We start from the raw sequence: 10,000 nt of genomic DNA, 5'->3' as shown, positions 1-10,000 counted from the left end.
AGTGTTTTTTTAATCTTATTGTTCGTTTTTTTGTTTTGATATGATTTCTTTTATTTCGTGTCTTTCTGGAGTGATTTGTAGTTTTTGTTTTATGAAAGTGTCTCGTTTTCTTACTTTCTTATTCTTGTATTAGATTTTTATGCTTTTTCTTGTTTTTGTTTCTATATATCAACAGTTTAATTTGACTCAACTCATTTATTTCGTTCTTTTTCTCTTCCTTTTTTTTTCAATCTAGTTTTATTTTCCCTCATTCTTTCATTTCCGTGTATTTTGTTTGTCGTTTGTCTCAATATTTTGTTTTTCATTTATTTGTAATTTTGTTTGGTTCGTTATTTTCGCGATAAAATGTTTTCTGTGGTATTTGTTCCTTCTGGCGCCTTTTTGTTCATTCTTTACACTATTTCTAAATCTTTTCCTTTTCTCTCACTCGCTTCTTCCCACGTGACCATTACTGCATTTTATTTTTTCACACACACACACACACACACACACACACACACACACACACACACACACACACACACACACACACACACACACACACACACACACTGGAATATAAGATCAATAAATTAAGCAAATAAATAAATAGAAAATAAACAAGAGGATATTAAAATGATACCAGGAATCTCTCTCTCTCTCTCTCTCTCTCTCTCTCTCTCTCTCTCTCTCTCTCTCTCTCTCTCTCTCTCTCTCTCTCTCTCTCTCTCCCCCCTTCTGTCCGGTAAAAAACAGGTCTTTGAAGTCAATTATTAACGCAGCGATCCGGACAAGGCCACGCAGGAAGGCGGGGACTCGATACACCTAACCGGACCCGTGAGAACTTAACCGGCCCACGCGTCTCGCCCGGCCGGATCAGATTATACGGTTGCGCTTCATTCTTTACGGATTAGCTTTTGTACGGTTCGGTTTTAGAGGCGGTTCACTTCAGTTTGCCTGTCTCGCTTTACGTTGGTCGTTATTCTGGCTGGCTGGCTGGTTCGGGTTTGTGAGGTAGTGTTGTTATTGTTGTTATTGCTGCTGTTGTTGTTGTTGTTGGTTATTGTTTAGGTTTCAGATCAGTGGGTCTTTTGGTGTGTGTGTGTGTGTGTGTGTGTGTGTGTGTGTGTGTGTGTGTGTGTGTGTGTGTGTGTGTGTGTGTGTGTGTGTGAGGGAGGGACAGGTGAATCGAACAGGCTGAAGAGAGAGAGAGAGAGAGAGAGAGAGAGAGAGAGAGAGAGAGAGAGAGAGAGAGAGAGAGCCAGGTGTGGTGTGGGGGTGGGGGTTTGCCTGCCTGACTGTGATCAATGCAACACCCACGGAAAACACCCCCACCACAAGTCATGGCTGTTTCCCTCCTCCTCCTCCTCCTCCTCCTCCTCCTCCTCCTCCTCCTCCTCCTCCTCCTCCTCCTCCTCCTCCTCCTCCTCCTCCTCCTCCTTGCATCTCCGCAGCTTTTCCATTTGTTTCTGACTTTCATTACTCCTTTCCTGGTCTCCCCTTTTTCTTACGATTTTTGTTTGTTGCTCTTTTAGTTTGTACCTGCATATCTCTCTCTCTCTCTCTCTCTCTCTCTCTCTCTCTCTCTCTCTCTCTCTCTCTCTCTCTCTCTCTCTCTCTCTCTCTCTCTCTCTCGTGCTACCCTTTATCCTTTTAACCTTTCCTCCTTCATCTCCTCTTCACTCCCGCATATTCGCTCCTCGTTTCCATTCCTCTTTGTGTTTTTCCTCCCCCCGGCTCTTCTTCCCTTCACTGTTACTCTACAAAACAATACTGAGTTATGTTATTACTTTGTGTTGCGTTCTGCCACTTAACTAAGCTATTAAATTACATGCAAAGTGGTGGGTGGGTAGAAGTCTTCGCCTCTACTGTCCCACGCCTGTCACTTACGATTAGATTGTTCTGTTTTATAATTTGTAAATCTCGTAAGATAGAAAAGGTGTGCTGGATTTTGTTTTGCATTTCTTTCCCTTTTTTTTTCTTACAAATTTTTCTGTAATTTTTCTTTCCCTTCATCTTTTTTCGTTGTCTTTTAATTGTATTTTTCTTACTCTTTACTCTTATTTAGTTTTTAATTCTCGTTTGATTGTAGGTTCATATTTCTTCCTTTTTAATATGTCCTCAAGTAAAAATTATATGTCCTTTAGCTTCACTAGTATTATATATAGAGAGAATAAGAATTCACCTTTAAAAATACACCATATGTATTATTGTTATAAAGGTGATGTGCTGCAGTGTGTGGCTTCACGTGTGGATGCAATATTCACCTGAAGATAAAAGGCCTCTGGTGTGTCTCATTCATTGCTACTTATTGGCAAGGAGTGGATGGAGGAAGTCTGTGTTAATGTACTTTGTGTGTTATTCAACTAAAGGCAGCGCACTGTGATAGGAGACTCATGTTGAAAGTTACACCTGTACAGAACTTCCTATGTGAAACTAGAACTCAAGGTCGTAATGGGAGGAAGTTAGTGCCATCTGTATTGACATTCCTTGGTGGATTAAGAACAGGAATACATTAAAGAGAGAAACTTCATGCACCAAGCTGTATTGAATTTCCTTGAGTGTATTAAGCATATTGGGAGAGGTTCAGTTGGTCTATACAAAGCAGTGAGGTAGTAAATAGGGAGATTAGATGAACTGGAAATAAATAATGCCAGTTGTTAGAGGGTGTGGCAGTAGAGAGGCAAGCAATGTATTATTCAGCAAGCAGGGATGTGAATGGATTGAAATAATGTACTGTGGCTTAGATGCACTAACTCTTAACACTCAATGAAGGGGAGAGTTTGGTTGATGTGTTACTGTGTGTGTGTGTGTGTGTGTGTGTGTGTGTGTGTGTTTGTTTGTATGAGGGACAGGTGAATCGAGCAGACTGGAGCCACTCACCTGATTTGCACCACCACCACCACCACCAGTACATGCATACTCCTCATGTCTGCCCTCCTTTCCCTCCCTCCCTCCCTCCCTCCCTCTCAATTCCTGGACACGTTCCCCTCCTCCTTCCTCCTCTCCTCCCCAGCCAGCCAGCCGGTCACGCCACGCCCCAGTACACACACACACACACACACACACACACACACACACACACACACACGCACACGCACACACGTTACGTCATTGCGGTCAAGTGTTATTCTACTGTTTACTGAGATTTCATCCTCTGCACCATTTTATTCTCTCTCTCTCTCTCTCTCTCTCTCTCTCTCTCTCTCTCTCTCTCTCTCTCTCTCTCTCTCTCTCTCTCTCTCTCTCTCTCTCTCTCTCTCTCTCTCTCTCTCTCTCTCTCGCAAACTTTTCAACTCACGCATCCGGAAAACTTGGACACTTGGACACGGAAACACCACTCGTATTATCGGAACTGACCACCGAATGGACACTTTTCTGGTAGGCAGGTGGAGGAGGAGGAGGAGGAGGAGGATAAAGAAGAGGATAAAATTGTGATACGCATGGTGTAGGATGTGGCCATGAAAATGAGGTCAAAGAAGAAAAGGAGGAGAAGGACAAAGAGGAGGAGGAGGAGGAGGAAAAGGAGGAGAAGGAGGAGGAGAAGGAGAAGGAGGAGGAGGAGACAAAGGAGGAGGAGGAGGAGAAGAAGAAGAAGAAGAAGAAGAAGGAGAAGGAGGAGGAGGAGACCTGTTTTGCCAGGAATAGATTAGTGGGAGTTAGTAAAAAGGAGGACAAGACGAAGTAGCAGGAGGAGGAGAAGGATGAGATGTCGTATGAAGAAGAGAGAGAGAGAGAGAGAGAGAGAGAGAGAGAGAGAGAGAGAGAGAGAGAGAGAGAGAGAGAGAGAGAGAGAGAGAGAGTTTGGGCTACCTTGGCGTGGGCGTGGGACAGTGGGAGAGTAGGAACACCAGCACCAGCACTACTCGCAGACCCACCACGAGCCTCACTGGCCAACACACAACTGCCTGCTGCTGCTGCCCCGAGGCGACCGGGTGACGGCGGCGAGGAGGCGAGGTGGAGGCGAGGTGCTACGTGTGGGAGGGAGACATAGAGCGAGAGAGGGAGTGGGGGCAAGTTACGTGGAGGGGATGAGGTGGGTGAGGGAGACTGGTTCAGGGGAAAGTCAGTCTAGTGCCCTTCATTGGTGTTCTTGTCAATCTTATTTGTGTTGCCACCACCACCACCACCACTGCCGCCGCCATCATTGCCGTCGTCTCCGCCACCGCCGCCTTCGCTGCCCCCACCAACCACCACCACCACCCCCACCAACCACCACCACCACCACCACCACCACCACCATGTTTTTACTACTACTACTACTACTACTACTACTACTACTACTACTACTACTACTACTACTACTACTTTACCGTCATGGCCTAGTTCTCGTTTTCGTTCTTGTTCTAGTTAGGTCATTCTCCAAGTATGTTTGTGTTCCCTGGGCCTTCGTGTTTTTTCCTGCTTCTTTGTAATTATCACCATTTTTTGTTCAAACATTCCTCCTCCTCCTCCTTCTCCTTCACACACACACACACACACACACACACACACACACACACACACACACACACACACACACACACACACACACACACACACATCTTATATGGATATACACATTTGAGTACATAAGCAATTATTGTGTACTGCCGAGAGAGAGAGAGAGAGAGAGAGAGAGAGAGAGAGAGTGGTATTGTTATTTGAAGTACTGAAACGGGGAAAAGCCTCCTCCTCCTCCTCGACTCATTTCTTATACTTCTCTCTCTCTCTCTCTCTCTCTCTCTCTCTCTCTCTCTCTCTCTCTCTCTCTCTCTCTCTTGTTTTCTTACCTTTATATTTTAGTGCCTGTCTTTCTTCCTCGTGTTGTTTATTTTTACTTTGTTCTTTTATTAATCTGTGTTTCTATTGTTCCTATTCTCCTCTTTGCTTTTTCTTTTCCCTTTTTCTTCCCTCTCGATGTTTTTACTCCCTGTGCATTTTTATCGTGTTTGTTTCGTGTTGTTGTTTTTTCTAATTCGTTTTTATCGTCGCCAGTGTTTGTGTAATGCATTTTGTTCTGTTTCTTTATTTATCCTTTCTTTCGGTTCTTTTTGTTTCGTTCTTTCCAATTTCTAGTCTTCATTTTTTGTTTTCTTTTTATTTCTTTCGTTTAGTGTTTTTTTCATTTTTTGTTCTTGTTTCTGTGTATATGTGTTTTGTTCTTTCTTTATTCTTTACTAGTCCTCCTCCTGCCTCTCTTCTCTTCCTCCTCCTCCTCCTCCTCCTCCTCCTCCTCCTCCTCCTCCTCCTTCTTCTCTTAGATAAGTATGAGTTGCATTCAATCATTCATGTCTGGGGAGGTGATAGCGGTGGTGATGGTGGTAGTCCGTCTGGTTAGGTCATGTTGAGTACGTGTGTGTGTGTGTGTGTGTGTGTGTGTGTGTGTGTGTGTGTGTGTGTGTGTGTGTGTGTGCGTGCGTGCGTGCGTTCTCCGATAACTAGGTCACTTGGTAAACCTTTAGAAGTGTGTCGCGGGGAATTGATCCTGTGTGTGTGTGTGTGTGTGTGTGTGTGTGTGTGTGTGTGTGTGTGTGTGTGTGTGTGTGTGTGTGTGTGTGTGTGTGTGTCCTCTTATTATTATTATTTTTTTTTTTTTGCCTTAAATAGCAGAGGGTCAACCGTAATCATCACCATCACTTCACCACCACCACCACCACCACCACCACCACCACCACTATTGACACCAAGGATATGAAGGTCAATATCCTTCTGTATCCTTTGTTCTCCTTCCTGTATAGGCTAAAAATTGCGGCAACTTTTTTTTTTCTGTGAATGAGAGAGAGAGAGAGAGAGAGAGAGAGAGAGAGAGAGAGAGAGAGAGAGAGAGAGAGAGAGAGAGAGAGAGAGAGAGAGAGAGAGAGAGAGAGAGAGATAGTGAAATGAGAATAGTAGATACCGTAGATTTGATTTTAACCATCACTACTACTACTACTACTACTACTACTACTACTACTACTACTACTACTACTACTACTACTACTACTACTACTACTACTACTACTACTACTACTACTACTACTATTACTACTACTACTATGGTACATTTTTCATCTTTTTTTTTTTCCCGTGAAACCATCACTTCTCCTCCTCCTCCTCCTCCTCCTCCTCCTCCTCCTCCTCCTCCTCCTCCTCCTCCTCCTCCTCCTCCTCCTTAATCTTCGTTTTCTTTCAACTCAGGATGAAAGAGAGCAAATTTAAAATATATGTAATTATGTCTTCTATTGTTAGTAGTAATAGTAGCAGTAGCAGTAGTAGTAGTAGTAGTAGTAGTAGTAGTAGTAGTAGTAGTAGTAGTAGTAGTAGTAGTAGTAGTAGTAGTAGTAATTGCAGTAGTAGTAGTAGTAGTAGTAGTAGTAGTTAACAGTAGTAGTAGAAGTAGTAATAGTAGTAGTAGTAGTAGTAGTAGTAGTAGTAGTAGTAGTAGTAGTTGTTGTTGTTGTAGTTATAATGGTGGCGGGAATATGTAATGGAAATATTTGAAAATTGTCGTGGTGATGATGGTAGCAATAATGATGGTTGGTGGTGGTGGTGGTGGTTGGTGGTGGTGGTGGTGGTCTCAGTATCATAAGGGTGTTTATGGTGATTGGGAGCATAAGAGCTTCGTTCCTTGTGCTTACATGTGATGAGGTGTGTCTGGAGGCAGGTACAGGGAGGGAGGCGAGGCTGGATTGGGGCAGAGATGGGGTGAAGGGGAGAAGAGATGGCGATGGTAGTAGACTGAGAGAGTGGAGGAGGAGGAGGAGGAGGACGAGGAGGAGGAGGAAGGACCCAGAGATCTAGTTAGTATGGAGAGGAAGTAAGGAGGGAAAGTGGATGAAAGTGGATGAGAGAGAGAGAGAGAGAGAGAGAGAGAGAGAGAGAGAGAGAGAGAGAGAGAGAGAGAGAGAGGAGGTAAAATAACGAAGATGAAAGGAGCCAAATTGGAAGAAAGGTAAGGAGTGGGAGATGAAGTAAGAATGAAGAAACGAGGAGATGGGAAAGAAGAGATAAAATAGAAGCAGGTGAAGAGAAGATGAGAAGGAAGGTCTGGAAGGGAGAGAAAAAAGGTAAAAGAAAAAATATGAACAGAAAAACAAGAGAAGTAAGTAAGATTAAAACGAAAGGAGGAGGAGGAGGAGGAGGAGGAGGAGGAGGAGGAGGAGGAGGAGGAGGAGGAGGAGGAGGAGGAGGAGGAGGAGGAGGAGGAGGAGGAGGAGGGTCTGGCAAGTGGATTAGGGAAGAGGAAGAGATATGAAGAGCGAGAGGGGAGACTGGCATTACGGAGGAGGAGGAGGAGGAGGAGGAGGAGGAGGAGGAGGAGGAGGAGGAGATAAGTGAAGATGAGTCATAGGAATGTGTTTAGCCTGAACACCTCCTGACTCCTGACGAAGAGGAGGAGGAGGAGGAGGAAGAATCTTTATTAGGAAACAAAATATAGAACGAGAGAGAGAGAGAGAGAGAGAGAGAGAGAGAGAGAGAGAGAGAGAGAGAGAGAGAGAGAGAGAGAGAGAGAGAGAGAGAGAGAGAGATATTATTGAGCGAGTCTAGACGAAAGTGTGTTTGGTGCTTGTGTGTTTGTCTTGTGCAGCGTAAGGAGAGAGAGAGAGAGAGAGAGAGAGAGAGAGAGAGAGAGAGAGAGAGATGACCTTTTATTGATATTAATATATATATATATTTTCTTTTAAATGATTGATTTGGTTCCTCGTGTGTGTGTGTGTGTGTGTGTGTGTGTGTGTGTGTGTGTGTGTGTGTGTGTGTGTGTGTGTGTGTGTGTGTGCGCGCTTGTGTGTGCGTGTGCGTGCGTGTTAGCGTGTCGATGTGATTTAGACATGGTAGCTCTGACACGAAGCTCACACACACTCTCTCTCTCTCTCTCTCTCTCTCTCTCTCTCTCTCTCTCTCTCTCTCTCTCTCTCTCTCTCTCTCTACGTAAGTTCCTCCCAGCCCTCACTAACGTTCTCCTCCATTTTTCACTCCACTATCACTCCACATACTCCACTTACCACGTCTGCAGTAAATTCACCTCTTACTTTATTTTTTCTTTATGTTTCCCTTATAACGTGCGTAACTTTTCCTTCCTGGCTCGTGAGGAAAGTTTTCTTCTCGCTTTGTGGTTTTGTTTGGTTTGTCTCGTTTTCTTTGTGTTTCTTCTTGCTCGTTTTCTTCGTATTTTTATTTCGCAGTCTTTTGTGGTTTACGTTTTTCTTTTCTTTTTCTTTTTCGTTTTTTTTTTCTTTCCGTTGGATTTTTTTTTTGTGTATGTTTTGTTATCTCGTTTTAATTTCTTGGCTCAGGTTTTCCGTTTTCGTCACTGCAATAATTTCTCTCTCTCTCTCTCTCTCTCTCTCTCTCTCTCTCTCTCTCTCTCTCTCTCTCTCTCTCTCTCTCTCTCTCTCTCTCTCTCTCTCTCTCTCTCTCTCTCTCTCTCTCTCTCTCTCTCTCTCTCTCTCTCTCTCTCTCTCTCACACACACACACACACACACACACACACACACACACACACACACACACAGAGAGACAGACAGAGAGAGAGAGAGAGAGAGAGAGAGAGAGAGAGAGAGAGAGAGAGAGAGAGAGAGAGAGAGTACCTACCTACCGTCATCTGTGCCTGTTGTCGCGTGTCACAAACCCATTGCAGCTTGGACTTAAAACTTTTGCGTCTCCCTAACAACCCTGTCCATCGTGGCTTCCCCGTGCGTGCGGCAGGGACTTGGCGGACCTCGGGGTAGTGTGGAGGGATAACGCACGCCCTTTGTACGTGAAGCGTGGGAATACTGAGGCTGGGGACGTGTGGGAAGCCGTGTGAAGGCGTGGGAAGTGTAATGCATCGTCTCTCTAGCTCTCTCTCTCTCTCTCTCTCTCTCTCTCTCTCTCCTCTCTCTCTCTCTCTCTCTCTCTCTCTCTCTCTCTCTCTCTCTCTCTCTCTCTCTCTCTCTCTCTCTCTCTCTCTCTCTCTCTCTCTCTCTCTCTCGTTATTTCTTACTTTTATTTTCCTTTTTCCATACTTATTCAATTTTGCAGCCTTTATTAAGAGAAAGAAGATATTAGAACAAAACTAAGAGAAACAGTCTCTCTCTCTCTCTCTCTCTCTCTCTCTCTCTCTCTCTCTCTCTCTCTCTCTCTCTCTCTCTCTCTCTCTCTCTCTCTCTCGCTTTTCTCCTACCTAAAATTAATTGTTCTTCCACACCCACGCGGCTTTAAGTGGAGGTTTATTGCTATTTTGTTCTCTCCCTCACTCATTGTCTTGGACCTCACACAGCTCCTCTTCGTATGCGTTCTCCTTAAGTGTAAATGACTATTGTATACCCAGTGGTTCTCCGGTGGATGTTTGGACACGAGGAAAGTGTACGTATCCTCATTTTCTCTCTCTCTCTCTCTCTCTCTCTCTCTCTCTCTCTCTCTCTCTCTCTCTCTCTCTCTCTCTCTCTCTCTCTCTCTCTCTCTCTCTCTCTCTCTCTCTCTCTCTCTCTCTCTCTCTCTCTCTCTCTCTCTCTCTCTCTCTCTCTCTCTCTCTCTCAAGGTGATGGATGAATGTGAAAGTGTGCGCTGGAATAGGATGAGTAGTTGAGTTGGGCTTATATTTTTGTGTTACTTAATCAATTACTTTTGTTTTTCTTTTTTTCGTTTTGAGTTTTTTTTTCGTATTTAGTTTCAGTTTTTTTCTTTTGCGTTTTTTGTTTTTTTCTTAGTTTTCTTTTATTCACTTTATTTTTCTTTACCCTTGTCAATAAAAGTTTTATAATCAAGCACATTTTCTTGTATTTCTCTTCTTTCCTCTTATTTGTTACCTTTCATTTTTTTCAAATTTTTCCTATCTTCGTATTTTTTACCCTTTTCAATTAAAGTTTTATAATCAAGCACTTTTTCTTGTATTTCTCTCTTGTATGTCTTCTTTCCTCTTATTTGTTATCTTTCATTTTTTTTCCAATCTTTTCCATCCTCGTCAGAACCAACGACAAACATTTTCTCATTCCGTTCACGTCCAGCTGATAAGACTTCCAACTCCCATTTGTTATCCAGAATTAGGGTAAGCGATGCATTAATTCACGGCCTTAATTG

At 43.7% G+C, this 10,000-nt stretch overlaps 2 protein-coding genes across 3 annotated transcripts in view; one reads left to right on the top strand and one right to left on the bottom strand.

Moving 5' to 3' along the window:
* The window catches only part of LOC123519288, a 41,197-nt gene extending 37,236 nt beyond the window's left edge, over positions 1-3,961 (bottom strand). Inside the window, exon 1 of one of the 2 annotated variants that reach the window (XM_045280443.1) lies at positions 3,793-3,961. The gene's annotated coding sequence lies outside the window, so the exon portion shown is untranslated. The remainder of the gene's footprint in view (positions 1-3,792) is intronic. The other variant, XM_045280445.1, reaches the window with a different exon arrangement.
* Positions 1-10,000, top strand: part of LOC123519289 (metaxin-2-like) — a 65,823-nt gene that overhangs the window by 24,965 nt on the left and 30,858 nt on the right. The window lies entirely within an intron of this gene.

The sequence above is a fragment of the Portunus trituberculatus genome, chromosome 45, assembly GCF_017591435.1.
Source record: "Portunus trituberculatus isolate SZX2019 chromosome 45, ASM1759143v1, whole genome shotgun sequence".
NCBI lineage: Eukaryota > Metazoa > Arthropoda > Malacostraca > Decapoda > Portunidae > Portunus > Portunus trituberculatus.
This window is presented reverse-complemented; position numbering and strand designations above follow the sequence as displayed.